Source organism: Crocodylus siamensis, chromosome 10, assembly GCF_052110815.1.
Source record: "Crocodylus siamensis isolate JL-2025a chromosome 10, ASM5211081v1, whole genome shotgun sequence".
Taxonomy (NCBI): Eukaryota; Metazoa; Chordata; order Crocodylia; family Crocodylidae; genus Crocodylus; species Crocodylus siamensis.
Genome location: NC_143404.1, coordinates 10346985 through 10370221, shown reverse-complemented (window position 1 = coordinate 10370221; position 23237 = coordinate 10346985).

Genomic DNA, 23237 nt, shown 5'->3' with positions numbered 1-23237 from the left:
CCAGTGAAGGATTTAGAAGGGGGTCCATGTGAGTAAAACTGAGAAGCCTGGCAGCAAGAACAGCGAGAGGTTATTTATTCTTTATTAAACACGCAGCGAGCACACCCACATGAACATAAATAGGAAAATATAGCACATGACACCAGTGGATTTTTTTTTTCAGGGGACTGAAAAAGATGCAAAGTGGGAAACGTGAATACTTCTCCATGTTCATTGGCAGATCAATCAGCAAACACTGGAACAAATGGAAGTAAAATAGGTTACACAGACCCTTGTCGCAGTCCCAGTTTCGGGCCCTCAAAGAGCATATATGTGCACACTCATAACTGAAATCATCTACAGGATTTTACTGAACATTTTAGGGGAAAGTCTCACATGGTACGAACCACCTTTTTCAAGTCTCCAGAGCTATTGCAATCTATACCATCAGTGCCCTTAATTATGTAATCAATGTTTGTTTGTAATTGGATATCTCATAGCAAATTTTAAGTTACTTTCAACTCCTTAAGTGATTTTATAACTAGCTTTCAGATACAACACTGAATGAGTCAAAGTGTTCACCATAGAGTTCCTGGTATTTGAAGCCAATAAGAGAAGCTGTAAAAGTCTTGATTTGAGGCAATCATTCCAGAAATATTTTTCCAGCAAATCAGTAGCACTTCTACAAGTTTAAATGGATAGAGCTAGCAAGCAAAATCTAGGTTGCTTTGGTTGAATTTTGGTGATCAAACACTTTACAGAGTGGCTAAAACAAAAGGTCTTAGGGTGTTTGCCCTGATGATGCTATTCTTACTAATCTAACTCTCCTTCTTCTATTAAATCACGGTGGTCTCCACCACATCACTGATCACGTTAGAATGAGAACATAATTGACCGAGGAACCGCTCATGTATGGAAGTAATACCGTCACAATTTGGCCCTAATTTGGGTTTTATTTACAGATTTCAGCTCCTGAAAAGTCTCTGCAAGTCCCTATTATCACAATTCCTGTTCTGCACCAGTCGCACAGTTAATGTTTGCACTGAAGTCAAGGGGACTCTTTCTGAAGAGGCAGGAATGAAGACTGGACCCCTGGACGTTCTTTCAAATGTACAAGCAAAGGCGGGTAAGAGATATTCCTGAAGCCAGATTTGCTTTATTCCCAGGGAATGGGGGGAAGTGCACTTTGTAATGATATCTACATAATGATATGCAATGCACAGTGAATTTCTTGTTAACAAAAAAATGTTTTCTCCTTCCCAGTGAAAACAGGCTGTTCAGAGCAGCAGGCAGCTTCCTCTACCCTGCATCCTTCCACCTTCCAAACCCTGCATGGCGCGGTGGAGGATGAAGCCCAATACCTCGTGCTGAATACTCTGGATTTCAGCCAGCAGAAGCACAAGCACACAAGTGTTTATAGCTCCATGGCAGGATCCAGACCATACAAATTAAGTATCTGATCCTGCAGAGAGCCCTGCCACTGCTACCCCTGTCATACAGTGCTCCGTGTTAATCAGCCAGGCTGCATGCTGATAAAACTATTTGCAGTTGAAGTCAGCTATTCACACGCAGGAGTATAACCGCTTTCAGAATCAGGTGCTTTAAAAGATGAGATACATTCTACCCCTTTTTCTGCTCACTGGTTTACCTGCTTCTGACCCTAGCGTTTCTTTAATCACTGCCCAATTGGCACACAGTTCCCATAGCAAGTCCAATTGAAAAGAGTTCATCAGAATGGCATTTCTAGTAGTACAAGCTTTCAAACATGCCTGTGAATGAATTTATACAAAGAAACGGGATCCTGAACCACCAAGATCTACCATAGACTTTGACCTAACATTTGGTTCTTTAAAAACACATAAGAGAAAGTCTGCACATACACAACAAGAGGGGCCCAAAGGATATCATCATTCAAGACAAAAATAGTGTCAGAGTTTATTTTTGATGGATAGGGCTTCCAGTCAAGACTATATTACCATTTTATATATTTTATATTCAGAGTTGAAAAGCATGAATTTATTTGGAAAACATCTATGAAAGCGTACTGGTTATTTGGGTATAAAAATCAATTCCCGGTATAATTTTAATGGAAATAAACTAATTTCATTTTGGTGCCGAATATATATGTTCTCATAGCCTGCAGACCATTTCTATGGAAAGCAAGAGTATCTTGCACAAAACAGCTATTTGTCCTCTACAGAACAATTTCAAAAATGCATCTGAAGTGAAATATTGCATCCCGGCAAGCTCAAAATCTGTATAATGTATTTTATTTTAAACAAATAATAAACAAGTCCATTAAAAGAAAGTCAAGGAATGATGGTAGACAAATAGAGCATTTCTAGGCTTTGCTACAAAATTATCACTTTTATGGCATATGAGGATTTCTCCAGTGTCGTTGCAACGCCATGAAAATACGAAGTGTTCAATTTTACCACTGACATATGCAGATATAAATAGAAAACGTTGTTCATTTCTAGGTTTTAGTAGATGCAAACAGTTAAGGACTTCATTCTGCAAGATGCCAGATATCTTCATCTCACACTGAATTCAATACTCAGTCCCCAATTCAGTGAAACACTAAATGTGTGTCTAATTTTAAAGACATGCTTAACTGCATTCTACTCCAGAAAGCAAATGCTTAACTTTCCCTATCTACCTAAGCCTAATGACTCACGGTGCTGACCATTTCAAAGGGCTGTGGAATTACCGGATTATACAGCAGCCTTATCAGTAGAGTTATGGTACTACTCTGTATACTTGTTTTTATTATTATTAAAACAGTACTAAAAGGTTAAGGGTGAAAGCATAGCCCCTTAAAGCCATTTGACTTCAACAGACCACCCAAAGTTTATTAAACATAAATATAATATTCATGGATATAGAGGAAACTAAAAGGAGGTGGCCTTCATTTATGAGCTATAATATACGGTAAAGGGACATTGGCTTCCTGTTGAAGCTGTAGTAATTGTATTAAAATTTATCATTTTAATCAAGTCCATGCATTACTTTTTCTCAAAATGTACTTTCCAGATGAGTGGAGCTCTCTCCCCCTTCCTCATATCTGGATTGGCAGAACTTGTACAGATGTGCTGAACTGCAAAGTCCACTAGGTCACAGCCGAGGTCTTCCCCAAAAGTATCCTGCCTGAATTCTGTGGGACAGGTTGTCAGTTCTTAGAAGAACAGGATCAGGCCTCATTTGGGGGCTAAAATAGGATCCGCTCCCTGTCGCAGCCTATTTATTATCACAACATTTGCAGGAGACAACAGTAGAAAGATTTTTGACCAGCAAAGCAGAGGAAAAAGCCAAGATAGTAAGAAAGCAGTTCAGTCTCAGAACACGTGGATCCTTCCCTCCAAATGAAGTCACTGACAAAACTCTCACTGACTTCCCCGGTGAAGGATCAGGACTTTATAAAGCCTGCCACAATTGGTTTTCTAACATAAACCTAAGGTGTTTTATCCTCATTTTCAGTAAAGACATATAGTAAGCCTAAAACATGGCTAAAACCCATCACACAACTCTTTTAAAAACTGAAAGGACATAAATCATAATAAGAGGTTTCCCCCTCTAATGCAGAACCGCATCTGTGCCAACTTCCATTATGTTTTGACATATGATCCAAATGGAAGGCTAATAATAAATGCCCATCCCAGTCATTTGACTTTATTAGTGTTATCTTAAAAACACACAAGCTATACATTCAGAATGAAAGGATTATTGCACAGAAGCCTGTACCATAGCAACTGGTTTATCATTTCTCCCCTTTTTACTGTTATTCAAACAAAAAACAGATAGAGAAAAGGAGTAATACATATGCTATCCTTGCAATGCTATCAAGCACAGCTATGGTAAATAAAGCAAAGAGCAAGCACAGCATTTCTAAAGTATTAGCTGCTTGCTTTTGCAAGTCTAAGAGGCATAAAGGATGAAACAAGGAAAAAAATTTTCAGCTCTTCGTATTCTTCCAAGCTTAACCAATGTATTCTGGCTCTAAGATAATTGCAAATATTGCTATTGTTCAGGCCAGGGAGGACAAAATACAGCCTGCGGGCTGGATCCAGCCCTCCAGCTCATTGGATGCACCCCATGGGTGGGTGTCTGCCACGCTGCTCCACACAGGGCTGAGCCGCACCCAGGGTAGCTTGTGCCACACTCTCGCCCATCCCGGCCCCAACCAGTGCACAGCTTCCTGAGGGGGCTGCTCCTGGTGCAGCTGCAGCCACCCAGGTACTGCTTGGCTGCCCCTGCCTCCAGCTACTCCTCCTCCTCCTGCCCCTGCTGTGCTGCTCCCAGCAGCAGGCAGTGCGGGGTAGCCATGAGGATGTGTGCCAGGGACCACGTGCCCAGCCAGGTGTGGGGAAGTTAGCTCCTGCCCCAGCTTGTGGGACTCCAGCTCCAGCTCCCGGCCACCTTCCACCCACCCACAGGGGGCGGCTCATTGCGCCGGGTGGGCAAAGTGGGTGGAAGTCTGCTAGAAGCTGAAGCCCCCATGATGGGGCAGGAGCCACTCAGCTGCCATTTCTCTCCTGCCTGACTGGGCGTGTGTCATCTGGCATGCATCCCCATGGCTTCCCTGCACTACCTGCCGCCTAGTGCAGCAAGAGGAGGAGAAGGAGGATCTGGTCAACTGCAGCCACCCTGGGAGCAGCCCCACCAGGAAGCTGTGCACACAGGCTGGGGAAGGTGTGAGCATGGTGCAGGCTGCCCCAGGATGAGCAGGCAGGGCTCAGCCCAATGCAGAGTGCTATGAGGGCAGTCACAGACCAGATGGTGGAGGCGGACCACACCACCCGGGCAAGCTCTGCTGCACATACCCGCTGTCTGTCTCTGCCTCCCCCCAACCCCAGGCAGATCCTGGGACCTAGTACATGGGCAGCCCACCACACACACACACGTACAACCCACCTCCCACACACACCCCACATGCGCCTCCCACCCATCCTTATATGCAGGCCCTAACCTCTATCCCTCTCCCACAATATACAAGGTATAAGATTTTATTCTGAGCTATAATGCAATCGCCTCTATATACACTACTCAAAAAAAACCATAAATCGGGACAAAATTATTTTATGAACTATATTAAACTATGTTATAATAAATGTTTGATTTTTAGTACATGAATTGTTTCTATCTATAATTTGTTAAAATGACATTTTCTGAAAGATCTGATGTGTGCAGTCCTTGACAGCTCACCAAAACTCATTAAGCAGCCCTCCAGTCAAAATAATTGCCCACCCCTGATTTACACCCCGTAGAGCCAGAAGCATGCTGGCAGGTGCAGATGAGATCCCTGCCCTGAAGAGACCGCAGTCCAAGGAATATTTATCCTCACCACTTCCAGATGGCTGAGGGAAATACAGAGAGGCTAACAGCATTATGAAAAGAACTGGGTGTCTGGTTCTACAAGAGCTCATTTCTGCTACTAACCCTGTACAAGTGACATTACTCAATCCAGTATTATCTAGAGAGGTTCACCAGGTACTTCAGTGGCTTGATACCTTTAGGTGGCTTATTCAAGAAACCGTTATTCCAACGGCAAATTTTTCTCATCTCAGGAGTGCCACCAGAACCAATGGGATTACTCAAAGGAATAAGGGTATCTCAGGTGTAAAAGGTTTTCACAATGAGGCTATTAGTTTCTTTGCTCCTCTCCATTACCCATTCATGAAATGGGCATAAATATAGTTAGCCACCTTGGAGCTCAATTTTAGCACTACCTTGCAGAACAAACAGATCCACTGAAGACAACAGGACTAATTTCTGCATAATGTTATATTCTACATGAGTAAAAGTGGGGCAGAGTTTGGCTGCTTGCAACACAAGCAAGAACAGAATTTGCTTCAGTATTTAGAAAGCACAGAGTATGATATGAATGTTCGGCAGATTTTTCTCCAGAAAACACAAGCAGCTACATAATAACTTTGACTCTGGTGCAGAGATACTCTTAAAGGAGGAGAAGAGGAGTTCAGATGCAAAGGGCAGAAGACAGGAGTCTCATCCCTCTTTTTTTCTGAGAATTAACCTATCTCCAAGACTGCAGGTATTTTTTTTACATAGGTCCAAATACCCATGGATTCTTTTACCTTCAATCCAATAGAAAAATTTGAACAGATGGAGCCACCAGCTGGAAGTGAGATATTCATTTTCTTGTGTAGTATATAGTTGGACACACAGAGAGTTCTATTAAATTTTAAATTTTAATTAAAGAATGTCAGGTTCAAAGTTAGATTTAAGCCCATGCTTTTTAAAGTTGGTAAGTGAAATATTACATTGTATTATTTGTAGGAGAAGGAGCATTATGTCTTACAAAAAACAGCAGTATTTTCTCTCCCTCTCCCCTAACCAAGGTGATGATCATTTCATGTCAGAAAAAAGGAAGCAGAATTATCTTTTGACTCAGGCCAAGCAGATGATAGCTTTCAAAATAGACACATATGCTTTTTTTTTTTAAAGTGAAAGCTAACCCATGACCTATAAAAAGATGTCACCAACTCCAACTGGATTGCTGCCACCAAGCCTCATTGTACAGGGTAAATAATTTTCACATGGTACAAGAACAAAGGAAGGTTAATAACACCCTAATCAGATTCTGCTGAGAGAATACTGGGCCTTTGATGCCTCTTCCATTTCACATGACTCTTTACCCTTTTATCCCCATGATACCCCTGAGAGATCTTCCCCTGTCCGTTAGAGTGGGTATAGGTACAGACAGCAAATTATAGACCAGGTATAATAGGTTTAACAAAAGCACAGTAGGCATCCAAGACAATCTGCAGTACTACTCGCAGCTCAGGGAACTCTTGAAGGTTGGCAATGGGAATGATAGCTGTATTAACATCTATCCTGCCATATTTGCACAGACATACTGTATAAAATTACCCACTTACTATTTCTTTTTAGTGAGTAAGTCAGCAGAAGATTTGAGCATGATTTACCAAGCTAGGGTTACTAGTACTGACTACTTGTAAATGCAATCACTGACGTGATTACATTGAGAAGACTTAAACATTTATAAACTGTAGACAGCACCAGAATTTGTCAAAATTCACAGACCCAAGTATAGAACCTTGAAAACTAGTTGTGCATTCTTGGTATTATATAAGACTACATCCAATGCATTTTTGCACATACAGGGTGCATCCAGATGAGCCCACATGTGCCACTTGCAGGGTCTCAAAGCAGTTTGAGACACCACAAGAGGCACTCTGGGAACACAAAAACATTCCCTGCACTGCATATTTGCAGCACGAACTCTTAATTTGATACCTGGAAATCCAGGTACCAAAAGAAAACCCATGGGAAAAAAGCAGGGCAGGGCATGGCCCAGGACCAGGACCATGCCCCGAGGCAAACCGGCAGTGGGTCCTCCAAAGACACTCTGGTATCTGGCTGGAGTGTCTCTGTAGTGCTTCTGTTGCCCCAGCATGCATCCTTTGCGTGCAGAGCAAACAGAAGTGGGACAAGGCTGCAGCAGGACCTGGCCTTGGGAGTTGTCCCAGGTAAGCAGGGACAGGGTGGGTGGTCTGTGTGGTTTCAGGGTGGGGCTTTGTGGGTGTGGGGTGTGTGGGTGGGTGTGTGAGGAGTGACAGGAGGTATGTTCGGGGGATGTGGGGTGTGTGGAGGGGCCACAACATGCCTACCCACCCTCTGTGGCACCAGCCGGGCCATGCCAGAAGCAGCGCTGCTGGACCCACGGTCTGTGCAGGGACAACAGGCCCAGGGAGAGCCGACCCAGCATGACATGGCCCACTAGCATGTCTTTGGACAGGCCTGGGATGCACAGCTCCTGTCCAAAGGCATGTGCTAGCTGGGCGGGCCAGGTCAGGTCATGTTGGGCTGGGCCAGGCTGGGCCGGGCCCATTCTCCATGTGAGTCTGGCTGCAGTGCACAATGGCCCATTGCAGGTACAGCCACGTAACTGTGCATCACCACCTGACCCTCACGGAGAACGGGCTTGACGTGACCTGGCCTGGCCTGCCCAGCTAGCACGCACCTTTGGACAGGAGCCACCCATCCTGGAGCCACACGTCCAAAGGCATGCTAACAGACCATGCTGGGAAGGGACAGATCAGGTCCAGCTGGGTCCAGAAGCACTGCTGCCAGCACGGCACAGCTGGCACCATGGGGGGGAGGGAAGGCATGTGGCAGCCGCCCACAAACCCCACCCACACACCCCACACTTCCCACTCCCCTCCTGTAAACCCCATACCTCCCACACACCCCTCTCCTGTAAACCCCACGCCCAACCCATGCACCCCACACCTCTCACCTGCCTCCTGCAAACCCCACCCCACACCCACCCACACCTCTTTCCACCCCACTCCTGCAAACCTCACATCCTGCCATCACATACCCAACATGCCCAGCTGCCAGACAGGATGAGACCTGCTGACAGAAGTGGTGGCTACAGGAGCAACTGTCCCCACATACTGGTTAGTGAAGGGGTCAGGGGGAGCTCTAATTTTTCTATGATAAGAAATTTAAAAGAAAATATCAAAGCATATAGATATTTAGAATTTATTTTATTATGATGATAGAGACACTGGTAGGCTTTCAGGTTGCTTTAAAATTGTAAATATATCAATAAAAAATTGCCCAACTAATAGATAGATAGATAGATAGATAGATAGATAGATAGATAGATAGATAGATAGATAGATAGATGTCTTTTGTTTTAATTGTGCAAGACCATGGATTTTAGAGTATTTTAAGAGTGATTTGGGATTTTTTTTTTTTTTTTGATGAGAGAAAATGCAGTTTTTAAATAGGGAACACCAGGATTCCTGCTTGTGAGGAAAGTGGCAGGACCCAGGCAGAGGAGTCTGCTCAGGGCTGGCAGCCAGGGCCCAGCTGGAGAGCAAATTAGGTGGCTGACCTCCTGGCCATTGGGGCAAGGCGGACTTGTTTTGACAGTTCAAAGCAGGCCACCACACTGAGAACATCTTCTGAGCAATAGCTGCCTAAACGGCAGGGCAGGGGCACACATGGCAGCACTGCCACACAAAGTCCAACTGTGCCATGGCCCACTGGCAGCTGGCCCAGAGGTACAGATGCCTCTGCTCTGGCTGTGTGGTCCCCATCTAGGTCTGGCAGGCATGCAGCCTGGGGGCCACATGCTGTCACAGGTGGCAGCAGGTCATATCAGCAGCAGCCCCCACTGCCAGACTGCTGCAGTGGGTATAGGATGCAGGGAACTCCAAGTTAGGGCTGCTTCAGCAGTCCAGCTGGCACAAGAGCTAGTGTCCCCAGATATCAATTGGCCAGGCCCCAGAAGCTCTTGAGAGCAAGTAGCCCTAAGCTGCTTGCCATGGGGCCAGCACAGGGCATCTTTCTATACTGCTGGGGCCAGCACCTGTGCTGGCCCCTGGCTCTAGCTGCCCCTGGCTGCAGATCTGGTCGGAGCTGGGCAGCATCATTTTGCCCGAACTGGCACAATTTGCCCCACACCAAAGTGTATGTCCAGGCATGTTCATGGAGGCAAAAATCCCCGGCACAAATTTGTGCCACTCCTATTTGAGCTGCTGCAAGCACACATGCCTACATGTGTGGATGCACCCACAAGGCGCAAATGCATTCTTTAGTTGCTATGACTTTTATTTTGGAGTAATGCAACATGGAAGAACAAAAAGAGTAAAGTTTCTTTAAGGGAATACACAGTGAAGGGGTAAGGTTTTCTCTGCCTTCCTCCAACTGAATGCAAAAGGCCCACCTGTCGCTATGAAAATATAGCTCAGAGACTGAAAAGTATAATATAGAGAATGGTCCAAAATGCAACCCTGCTCCTCTGCCACATACACTATAAAGGGACTCAAGCTAAGCCATGAAGATTTGAGGTAGGCTGGTCCAAAGTAGAAATCACTCTGCAGCACATTGTGTACCAAGCCGGCTAATGTGTGTGCCTGCTACATTTCCCTCTGCAGCTGTGTTTCATTGTCTCTGCATTAATGCAGAATCTCCATTTGCTCTTCTGACAGAACTTGCTTTTGAAGAAGAGAAAGAGAGAGACAAGTTTGATGCTCACGATCCCCTGTGAAGTTCTGTGAAGCCAGAAATCTACTGAAGTCTGTGAAGCCTCAGGTGCCCGTAGATTTCTTTCAATATAAACCCAGATGAATAAGGATTTGGCTGAATGTCTATGAGTGGTCAGACCTCCCATGGTCTTATAATGGCGGTCTTGTATAACCCAGAGCCGATGTGGAGTGTGGATGAAGGAGGAATTCTTTGCTTTTGGAGCAGACACGCAGAATGACTTTTCTTGGCATCCTAGAATAGAATTCAGCAGACTGATGTTAAACGGTGTCAAAATTTCCATTTGTTTTTCCTGCCCTGAAGTACCCTAGTATCCCTAAAATCTTTGGACCAGAGAGAACAATCCACAAAGTGTTAGCATTAAAAGCGTAACTAGCTTGAACACTCAGACTCAGACCTAACCCTTCCTGGGCGATTTAGAGTCAACAGGCTGCTCTAGGCCGCTATTGGGATATGGACAGGTCACATTATTTGAGTCAGGATCATAGAATTAATGAGTGGGAAGGGACCTAGACAGATCATCTAAACTTAACTTAAGGATCTTAACTTCCCCTGAGATAGTCTGGCCTGGGTTATCATTTGAGCCCATTTCCAGTTACAATGCACACAAAACAATTGGAAAGCATAGGTAAATCAAGGTTGCTACAGAAATATTATCTTACAGAGGCAGAAATCACTCAATTTTAGCAGAACCAGTTGCCAAATTGTAAGCAATATAGCACCTACAAGGTAGGCCGCATAAGCCTGCATAACCTTGCTAACAGCACTTCCAAACTATCTAACATAGACACTTATTTCTGTGTAGAGCATAGTCCTAAGAATGGGTAGGAAAAAATGTCTTTAAGGTCTCCATCTAAATCATGTTTTGACAATCAGCTCCTTGATTGCAAAGCATGATAAGAATGAGCAGTACTACGTAAGTAGTAGCTCTAGCCCCCTCTCGTGCACATATCCAGATTGAAGTGAGAGGGAAAAACCCACCCCAAATTGTATTTTTCAGGAAAACAGTAATAATTTTAACCTAAATGTTTTAAATAGAAGGTTTCTCTCAATGTAGGTGGTCTGTTTTACTGTACATTCATGAAAAAAACAGGAAAACACATTTATTTTTCACTTCTTATGAAAGGAGCAGAAAGGTTGCACCACCCTCTCCTTCACAACCATTTGCAAAAAAAAAAAACCCCAAACATGGGGCATTCCACCTCTTATAATTTCTTCTCCCCCTACCTGTTTCATCAAATAAAAAGTCCTCCTCAGGTGCTCCAGTCTAGTGGGCACAGGGTCTGTTTGAGCAAGCTGCATATGCAACAGCCAGCCTTCCTATTCATCACGCTCTGTCATGAAGTCTCCCGATAGTTTCTGTTCGTTTGTCCGTAGACTCAAAAAATGCAGAGAGTCTGAAAGGGAGATCGGGAAAGGTTAATTGGTTCTGTTGACCATCTGTTTGTGCTTTGAATAAATGCTGAGAATGATGTGTAATAAATGGCATCTACAAGGATTAAATAAATCAATTCCAGGGATTAGAAGTAACCTACGGATTGTGTTAATGGAGCTGGAGTCCGTGTAGCAAAATCAGTCTTACTGAGATGTGAAGTCTTTGACCTTTGGGGGATACAGAAGCAAAGCTTCCCAGGAAGCCTGAAGGTGAAACAGGAAAATAAAACAAATAGAGATGCCAAAGCAAAATTCAAGGAGATGCCTGGAGGATTAGAGAAGACACAGCCTGGTCTCAGCAAATTGTGCAATCGCTTTCACTTCCTTATTTTCTCTTTGTTACACTCCACCTCCGTGCAGCACCTGAGAGCTCCTACACTGAGAGTCTGTGCTTATGTGCTTTTAAAAGTAATACTTTTGTCCTTAGCTTGTGCCTTCATTTGAGGATCTCAAAGAGCTTTGCTGGATATGGCCTCACCCTGCTGTGAAGCTGGTAAAAATCAAGATCACACAGGACTTGGGGGGGGGGATGTAGATCTTCAGACTTACCCTGTGCTGTAACATCAGACCATGGATAAAATCCTCAAAACCACCTTGGGGAGTTAGATGTTCATATCTTATTTTCAGGAGCGACCTAAGCACCAACTCTGTGACTTTCAACAGAATTTAGGCCATACCTACACTCCCCCAGGACTCCTAGGGAACACTGCTCTTGCATACACATTAACTCCTGTTCACATGTACCAAAACTAGAAATAGGGAGTGAAGCCAATACAAGGGAGGCCTGCCAACTGCTGCTCTCAAGACCCCAGCCTCCAGTCTGAAAGCAGCTTTTACTGACTCATTTCCAGGTTTGGTGCACGTGAGCAGGAACAGGACAGAGCACACTCAGGCACATGATTTCCTGGTAGCAGCGGCAGGATTACAGTGAAAGTGTACTTTTGGATTTCTAAAGGCCAGATTTTTCAAAGGTGCCTACTAATATAGATCAGCACAAGCCAATGGTCTGGCTCTATGCATATAAATCATTTATAAAGATGGGATTTAGAAGTTTTCACTTGGCACTTCTGAAAATTTTACCCATGATTCCTCTCCCAAACTTTTGCTCATCTAAAAATCTTCTGAGGGGTAGTTAAGAAATCCTACTCCTTAAAAGATCAATATCTGGTTGGTTGTATGTATATCTGGCAGTACATACAAGGTGAATTTCTCTCATTAGGAGACACTGCCAAGCCCCAAATATAGTCCCTTCTACACCCAGATACACATATGCCTTCCCCTCATCAGTCACACAGCCCTAGCATGACATTAATTGTTCTCCTTTGCATAAGCTGGCATCTAGGCATCTGTTATAGCTTGTATGTTTATTAGGAGACGGCCTTCGTAGTGCTATGTTAGGTTGTATACCAAGTTCTGCTGAGACACTGCATGCACATGCATACATGTTGCACTACTATGTTTCCTCTTTTGAGACTGCCAGGCCGATATCAGAAAGATTTTTGTGTTGGGTATTGCCGTATTTTGAGTGTACATCTGCTACTTGCATATACCCATGAAGATAAGCTAAATTCTCCACAGCCCTATATTGTAAACAGGCCGGATATAAAAAGGACTGTGCGATGTCACGTGCCAAATATATTCTTCCACTTATTCTTGCAGCACCAAAACAGACCAAGGAGTGGTATCATGCATGCCAGGTTACTGATTGGTTTAGTGTTTTCCAGACCTCACCAATAAATGCATTGAGCTGTGCTGGATTGGGCTTCTGGATTTCTATTCATTATGAGAAATAGCTAGTAATATGACAACCTCCTTCTCCCTCCCCATTATACATTCCCCAACCCCCACACCTTCTTGTGAACCCATGCCCTAATGTCAATTAGTTTTGTGCCTCCCTTTTCCTCCCAGCCTCTCCTCCACCCCTGAGCCCCCCCTAGACTGACACCCTGCTCCCCCAATGTCTTTCCCACCAGCACAATTCTGCTCCTGAAGCTCTGAAAGTTAGTCACTGCCTCTCCCAAGCCAGGGTGGCAGGATAGCAGCTCCGGTGGGGCTTCAACCCCTCCTCGCCTTTCAGTTCCCAGGGTAGAAAAGGAGCAGAGAGAAGCAGAGAGGAACCAAATGGAAATGATTTTTCTCTCCTGAAAGAACATAAGATTTTTAATATCTTTTCCTGCTGCAAATGGGAACAAACTATTGAAAATCACAACCTTTGTTGTGAAATTAAAAGCTGAAGAAAAATGGACCAGACCAACCTAACCGGCAAAAGTTCAGTAAAAAAGGTCAAATTCTCTTATTACATTTCAAAGCAAGACCCCAAAACAAAAACTTTTGCTAAAAAAAAAAGTGGGAGCCTCTGGTTTCAATGATGGTGACATTTGCTTTGAGGTTGTTTTTTTTTTAAAAAAAAGCTAAACTCGACTTTTTCCCATGAATAGCTTCAGTTTCATTGGTGTTTTCCAATGGAAAGAATGAAAAACAGTGTCGGAAAACCCTGACCCCACTGTAGAGCCAGGGAGGGTTTCACCAGAGGGGAAGGGCAGGGCTGAGCAGAGCTGCTCCAAGATGCTGCTCCTCTTCTGCTCATAAAAAGGGTACCATCTGTTCCCAAAGATACTGAACCACATGTTGATCGAGATGAAGACTGCAACGTGCGCTGTCAATTACCTCCTGCGTTAAGTGTTGACTACTGAATTTTAAAATCTAAATGCATAATTATTACCACTTTTGATTTAATTGTTCGTGTAATCATGATGAATAGCTGACAGAGGTATTAAAATGTTGTATTCATATACAACTGGTAGACCAGATTTTTTTTTTTCTTCTTTTCTGAAGTGGCACCAAGGCAAGTGAAAAACGTTCTTTTAAAATAAAACATCTAAAAGGAAAACGCAGAACAGAGAGGTAAAAAGCCAGCCTGGGTAGTGAGTTCACAAGCTCCAGATGGAAGGAAGCCGTAGCTAAGTTGGCAATGCATTCTGCTTGTAACATTCATTGTTATTGGATGTTTGTAGATCAGAGCCAACTGGAGTACTAACTATACAAGTACATAAAAAATATGGTATCTTCCCAAATCTACAAACTGTGCACAATCCCATTAAACCAGTGAGAAAAAAATTGAGCCAGAGAGGAGGCTCTTTCACTGGAAAATCATGTTTGAGCTGCTATGAAATGCCATATTGGATCAGACTTGATGTCTATCAAGTCCAGTATATCATCTCTGAGAGTGCCAGTAGCAAATGTTTCAAAGGAAGAAATATACACCATAAAGCATAACTATGATGCCCATAGAAGAGGTTGATCCCTAACCCCCATCAGTTAAATGTAATTTTCAGCCTCTTGGTAGTTGTCAAAATAAAGCCATATTGCTCTGTGCACAGAACTCTCCTAATGCATGGCCATGGGTGAAATCTTTTGCTGATGTTATTTTAACATTAAAGCTTGGATGAACTTGCAGGCTGCTTGCATTTGTAGAATACCATGCATGACCAGTCCTTTTGTGCCTGGGCACAAAATCTTGTCCAGGATAGCTCCCTGAAAGAGAGCTTGGCAAAAGATATATTATAGAGAGACGCTTGGTTGTGAAGTTGTCTCCAAAGAACCCTGTTCCTTCTGTCGCTGAAGTCAATTTAAAAACTCACATTGACAGCAATGGAAGCAGGCTTACCCTCAGACACTTGTTAGGTGTTTTGTTCCACGTTTCAACAGGTTGTGTGTGCTGTGTCCCTTAAAAAAAAAATCTGTACTTCATGTAGTATCACTTCCTATACTAAGTAGTGGAGGATACCAAAGGTACTACACACGTAGCAGTAAACTAGCCCCATACTAGACATGGAACTTACATTTTGCCATGCTTCATTATGGTTATCTTAGCAGAAAGGTCTTCCTTTTCACTTTTGCTTCATCAGGATTTACAGTTGTTTCAAATGACAGTTGTCCTAACTTGAAGGTATTATTCATATAGACGGGATTCTATAAAGATCAGAGAAAAGAATTAAGATATAGAGATTAGTAGAAAGAACCTGAAGGGGAGAAAGAAGACATTCACATAAGAGAGTTTCCGAGTCTATTATTTTAGTTGGACTTCCTCTTGATAAGTGAGACAGACCAGAAAGCTCAGTAGAGATGACTAGATTGACACAGCCTCAGACGAGTTATAATAGGTCATAAAATATGGTCCTAAATATACAACTTTCTTGTAATAGATTGTCCCTACATGTATCCGGTGGCACTCAGAACCGCACCAATGACAGCACCATCTAGGAAAAAATGCAGACTGGTTCCCCCTGAATTTCATTTTCACAATCATAAAAACAGTCCAAAAGAAATAATATTTTTACATGAATCAGGAAGAACAATTCATGTCAGAGAAAAATTTATCACTAGAAGTCTTCATCAGGCAGAGTGGGTACCATGTGTAACATCTTGCTAAAACGAGACACCTTAATGGCCCGGTACTATATACAGAAGACATACTGTATATCCTAAACGTCCTTGAGAAAGAAAAGAGGAGCTATAACAGGGTGGAATGAACCATTTCTTTCATATAAAATAAATGCTCACTCCCTGACTAACCTAGCCCAAAACTTTGAGGCTTGAAAAAATAAACTGCTTATATATATATATAGACCCCAATATGGAATAGATAGACCCCAATATAAATAGAAATATAATTTCAAACTTATTAAAGAAGAATATTTAATAGGGTGGGGGAAATACTCACCTTCTGCCTTTGATACTTTAGCAATCAAGTGGAATTGAACCAAAACACATTGCAAACGCTTTGGTCTCATAAATTAGTTTAGCTGTACTCTCATGCAAACTACGTGGAAGCAGCAAGGTTATGTCATGCTCAGAGAGCTGTGAGTAGAATTCATCAGTGACTGGCTTCAAGACTCATGCTCAGAGCATTTGATCTAATGTCTTACTCATTGTACTTAAAACGTAAAACCATGTTTTGTTCTATTTTAGAGGCAAGCAGGGGTGAGCTGCCATTGATATACTGGATTGGAAAATAGCTAACAATGCAATAAGTGTCTGTAGCTCATGCATGCAGACTCCAAATCTGTTCCAATTCCACCCAAAGACCAAAAACAGGTTATTACTACTTGCATGTTTTCCTCCCCGTTCATCCCTTTAGTCCTCCAAAACATGCCACGGCAGAGCAATAGCATGGATAGGGCCTCTTCTTATCAGTCTTCCAACAATCACTGGGAACCAACACCCCATCTGGAAACAACGCTAGAAGGTCAAGTAAATCATCTGGCCTCCAAGGTTTTCTTACTCACTACACTATGGGCAGCCTCTCTGATAAATGACTCTTTCAAGTGAAGCACCAGGGCCAAAGTGCCCACTCCAGGGAGCTCAGAGCCCTTATTTCCCACTGGCATCAAAATTAACCTTCCCCCACCTCATTTCTAGGGGCTCAGAATTAAGTTCCATGGACAACAGTAGCTTCAAAATAACCTTGTTTGAAAAAAATCAGCAACATCCATCTGACACACACCTAGCAGCAGTCCAGTCAGTGATATGCAAGTCCTTCTAGACTTTCTTTATGCTTTGAACCAAAACTCCTAGGAAGGAATTATTCCAGCAACAAGTCTCACCTCTGCATGCTGCTTTTTCCAGTCACATTTGGTGCACAGAGGGAGCAACAGCTCAGCCAAGGTTAGGCCCTGAAACTCCAAAACCAAGAGACCCCGTGTCACCGTTGCTGTTGTGGGACAAGAGTCCCATTACATTGTCATTTTAATCAGATTTTGCCACTAATTCAAGAGGAAACAGAATCTGGCCTTTGTTGCCTGCTGGTCCAAAGGCTTCCCGGCATGCTTCACTACAGGCCATGACTCCTTCCTTCACTAATTCCACCACCACCATCATGAGGACCAGGGGAATGACTCAGTCCCAGGAAGCGAAGCTGGAAAAGGTGCATAACATATTCGGCAGTCCATCACGTGACGGCGAGTCTGCCGAAAACAGTCATAGGGCGCATCCATGTTCCAGCTGCAGTCAAAGCACAGCAGAAAGTGACGTAACGACAGATGATGGGAGCAAACGGAAATCAATACATGGGGACAGAAGCTCACTTTAAAACAGAGGCACTGAGATATTTACTCACCGTCGCTAGGAAAAAAACATAAATTTCTGATTAACCAATTCTGGAGAGTTTCTTGGCATCATTAAAACAAAAGGGTACGGGGTATTTAATATATGTGCTCTTTGTAGGGACTTCCATCTTCAGATTCCCAAGGAAATTAGTATCGATACTTAAGGAAAATAACCGTGACCCCTGCTCTCTCCGATTTTAAAGCAACGTTCATAAAGATGTGACATGCCCTACCTTAGTCTGCACGCCAGTAATCCCAGTCATTGCCATCCTATTAATTGCTCTTTTTCTGCTTGTACAGCTGCAGAATAACTTTTGTCAGAGCAACTAAATTATTCACTAGATTTTTAATACAAGTTAATGCTGCCTGCGCCTTATTATTGCAGCAGACGAGGAATCCTGTGTCTGATACAGTGAAGCTTTCAACACTCCTGGTTTAAAATACCCACATGTAGTTCAATTTTGTCCAGCCTGCAGTTTAAAAACCCACTTCTCCTCAAGGCTTAGTTTCTGTTGATCCCCGAGATTGTCACTTCAGAGGCTTCACAGCACAGATAGTCCTTCCGAATGTGGCAGGTGCTGGAAGCAAATATAATATGGATATGTTTCCAAATGTTTGCATCATTTAATTTGTGTGCCTATTTTATAATCAAACACAGTGGGATTTATCCCAATCCAGCAGGATTAAGCAAGTCCTAAGCACCATAGAAGCCCTAAGTTAGTTCCATAACTCCAGTCTGTTCAAGCTAAACTACATCAAGAGAAGTTCATATTTCCTGTCATCTTTATCCTTCTCTACCATTGACAGCCATGCTGTTTGGAGGATGCAAAGAGTCTTGCATTCTTCTCTCCCTTTCATCTCTGAGGCTTGCTCCATACTGTCTTTGCTCCTGATACATCTCTTTGATCTGTTCAGAAGGGGTGGGGGGAAAGCGGATTGTGAGGAAGCCCCAACAAGTACCCCAAATCTTCATGAATAGTAAAAATGGCAAAATAACGGTGCTTTCTGCTATGTTGCTGTAAATCCATGAAACTCCACTGAATTCAAAAACTGAGTATAATTTATAGGAGTTCAATCAGACCCTTTTTTAACTGAATTTGCTCTATGACTTTAATACAGGCCAACAGCAGTCAAAACTCTATATCAGTGAGTCAAATTCTGTCTCCATACGTGGCTTCAATAGGAACCACGTGTCCACACTGGTGTTTCTGGTATTGTCCCTTGTAATCCTTGGTGAGAGCTCAGGTTGATCATTTTGGTTAATGACCGCTTGTAAGTGCAGGGCCCTGGACTTGACTGCCCAAAAGACCCTTTCCAGTCTTGTGCTCCTATATCTCTATCCCACAGCAAAATATTTCCCATGTTACGTGTGACAGAAGATTTTACTTAAAAAAAAAGCCTTGGCAAGGACAAACTAGGAGTAAAGATAATGCTATAGGCGGACAAAACAAAATCTTAAATTATACATAGAGCACCACTGAAATGCAGCTGCTCCACAGTGTCAGAAAGCAACCAGTTGCAATCCTTCACACAAACTGCAAAAATGACTGAGACCACTTCAACCGAAGGAAACACGTTTCTTTGGGGCATCCCAGGGAATCATTAATAGCTAAGACTGGTGGCTCCTAGCACTACTAATAAAGTGAGATCCTCACTTTATTATCCCACTATGTTTGGGTCATTCTCTATATTTCAGGTATTGCTGCCTGGGCTTGCCCTAGTCATTTGCCCCATTCACAACACACCGTTATGAAGTGGCGGTAGGTCTCTGCTGTAAACCAGAAGGGCAGTCAGGCAGTTTGCTTAGCCCACAAATCCTCACTCAGTCTGATCTTTCCACGGTGAAGGTGTGTGTATGTGAAGTTATGGGTGCAACCACGACTTGCCACCTTCTCCTGACTTCCCAGTCATTACTTCTGCTTCAGAATCCACATTTCTTCCTCAGTCTTATTTCCTTTAATTCTCCTAAACCCAGGGAGAAACTCCATATTGCAACTTTGGCCATAAGCCCATAGCTCTAAGATCTATTAGGTTTCTCTAGTTCCTGAATACCATTTTTCTTTGTTCCCTTTACACGGATGAGCCCTTTGCATGCTATATGGCTCTTGCATGCAATGCCACTCTGTATGGACAAGACACATTCACTGCCTATAACAACACTCTTGTCTGCTGAGTTTTGTAATTTATTGAGTCGGGGGGTGGGGGAGGAGGGAAAGAGACTCAAGGTAATTCCTAAGTGGTGCCAAGCTCTTGACCATTGTAGCTAGAGGAGGAATGCCTCTGCGTGGATTATTTTTCACGCTGGCACATACAGCTGCAGGACTGGTGTCTAATAAGCCACATCTGGAATGGAAATATTCCTCTACCCAGACAGAGGGGTACCATTTGGCTAATGAAATTTAGACTACTTTGCAATTGTTTGTTTTCAGGGGCTTAACTAACTGCCAGTTGCCTGGGTGGCACAGACTCCAGATCAGGATGTGCCTAAATCCACCCTTAAAAGATTGGGCAGTCGATGTTTTCTAAAAGAGAAAGCGTGTGGGGCAGGAGGGCACTAAAACTAGCTACCTACAATTTTGACTTTTCCATAAGTGACAAAGCTGTCACTGAAAGGTGCAGGCTACATTCAGTGCCTGGAGTGGGGTTCTCAGCAGTAGTGCCCAGGCTTGCACGACTCCATTATGCTGTGTTTAAGCAGCACTGTTTAAGCAAACAGTAGAAGCAAAGCTCCCGGAGTATAATTACTTCCTCAACCCATGTATAACAGACTCTTAAATATTCTGCCTGCAAAATCACATCGTACAACAAAAACACATTTATCCAACATGATGAAATTAAAAAGAAAAATCCGTTTTTGTCTACCACTGCAAAGTGATTCTGTACATTCCTATCGCACGTCAAAAACTGGGAAAGGATGGAGACTTTTTTTATCCTGTGTATTATTAAACATAATAGGCAGCCACCTCTAGAACCCGTCATTGATTGAGATAGATGAAGCTATTTAAAAAAAACCAAAAAAACCTAATGAAGTCTCTTTGGTGCCTCTGAAACTCAGCAGTAAAGATAAATGAGAAACAATTTCTTGATATCCATTATTTTAAATTACAGATATCAGCCCTGATGCTGTTTTCAAGGTTTATTGAATTTTTATAGAATATCATCAACTTCAACATTCTGTACATGTAATTGAAACCTGAGACCCGGGTGTTTTTCTCTTGTGTCAAGTTCAAAATGCAAAGAAGATAGCCTCTCTATCACATCTGTACTTCCCAGGAAGCTGATCTCTATCACAGAGCTCATCTCATACTACAGCTAAAATATGCTGCTTGTATCAGTGAGATGATAAAGTGGGAAAATGTCACCTATGGATATGTAGTTTATTTGCCTACTGGGGCAAGGCAGCAATTATAATAGCTGGAGGCTTACAACCATCTGTCCCTGGTGGATTAATTTCTGTTTGGGCTAACATTAGTCTGCGAGTGCGCAATACTGGCAGTGCCCAAGGATCAAAAAGGAAATTACTAGTTAGGTCCTCTAAAATGAGGATGTGCACTTGAAACCCATGAGAAACAGGATTCTTCCTGTTTGCTTTCTTGGTTTAGGAATCTCTAGGGTGTCCTTAATTCACATTTTCTCCAGGACCATGAGATCTAAAAGCATCTCAGTATTACAACATGGCCCAATCCCCTCTGAATTTTCATTAGTCTACTGCTTGTAGACCTGTGGGGTCCCACGTGCTTGCTAGCCAACTGGGTCTGGGTAGGATCAAATCACTGAATCTAACTTATGAGATAAGCCCCATCTTACACCTCACATCCAACACCTATTTTGGGGGTGCCCCATTGAAAAACCCAAAATTAGTGCCTGAAACCTGATAAGTAACCCCTGGCCCATTACTTACATGCACTCTTTCCGAGTCCTGTCTAGGCCATGGGCACTCTTGGCTTTTACTTTGAATTCAGGAGTAACACATCAGGAAAGGGAAGACCAGGCTTAGCCAAGGAACACTTCTCTGTTGAAGCACTCAAAACTCAGAGATCTTTAAAAATACCAAGATCCTGAGACTCACCTTCCTCTTTTCCAGAGGCTCCCCATGGGTCTGAAAATATTGCAAAGGGGAAGCAGGGGCAGCGTTAGTTGCTGCTTCTCTCCTGCCAAATTTCCAGGCCCATGGAGAGCCCCAGCGGCCAGATAACATTGCCTTGCATGCTAGATCACTCCAGTGCGTGACCAGATCTGGGCACACAGGGGTCATCTCAGACCAACACACAGCCAGATACAGGCAGTTAGGGTCATGCCCACAGACCAGTCCCAGGCAGGATCTAACCCGCAAACTGACCCCATGCCACTCATCTGGCTTGCAGGGCCAGAAGTATGAGCACCACTGCTCTAGTCAGTGAGCTCCAGGCTGGTCAGCATTTCAAGTTGGACAGGTTAACTTAGAATCACAGAATTAGGGCTGGAAGGGACCTCATCTAGTCCAACCCGCTGCTCAAAGCAGGACCAGCCCCAACTAGATCATCCCAGCCAAGGCTCTGTCAAGCCAGGTCTTAAAAACCTCCAAGGATGGAGACTCCACAGCCTCTCTGAGTAACCTGTTTCAGTGTTTTACTACCCACCTAGAGAGAAAATTCTTCCTAATATCTAACCTAAACTTCCCTTGCTGCAACTTGAGACAGTTGCTCCTTGTTCTGTCATTTGCCACCACTAAGAACAGTCCAGCTCCATCCTCTTTGTAACCCCACGTCAGTTAGCTGAAGTGTGCTATTAAGTCCCCTCTCCGTCTTCACTTCTCCAGACAAAATAAGCCCAGTTCTCTCAGCCTCTCTTCATAAGTCACGTACCTCAGCCCCCTAACCATTTTTGCTGCCCTCCAGTGGGCTCTCTCCAATTTATTCACATCCTTTCTGTAGTGGGGGGCCCAAAACTGATCACAGTACTCCAGATGTGGCCTCACCACTGCTGGATAGAGGGGAATAATCACCTTCCTTAACCTGCCGGCAACACACCTACCAATGCAGCCCAGGATGCCATTAGCTTTCTGGGTAACAAGGGCACACTGCTAGCTCAAATTCAGCTTATTGCCCACTGTAACGGTAACCCCTAGATCCTGCTGCCCAGCCCATCAGTCCCCAGCTTGTATACCGGTGCATGGGATTGTTCCGTCCTAAGTGCAACACTTTGCACTTGTCTTTCTTGAACCTCATGACATTTCTTTTGGCCCAATACTCCAATTTGTCTAGGTCACTCTGAATCCTAGCCCTACCCTCCAGCGTATCTACTACTACCCCAGCTTGGTGTCATCTGCAAACGTGTGAAGGGTGCACACTCTATGCCATCTTCCAGGTCATTGATGAAGTTACCGAATAAAACCAGCACCAGGATGAGCCCTGGGGCACTCCACTTAATACCGGCTGCTAACTAGACATTGAGCCATTAATTGCTACCCTCTGAGCCCAATCTCCAGACAGTTTTCTGTCCGCCTTACAGTCCATTCACCCAACCCGTACCTTCCTTAGCTTGCCTGCAAGAATGTTGTGGGAGACCATATCAAAATCCTCGCTAAAGTCAAGGTATATCACATCCACTGCTCTCCCTGCATCCACAGAGCCAGGCATCTCATCGCATAAGGCAATCAGGTAGGTCAGGCATGACTTGCCCCTGGTGAATCCATACCGA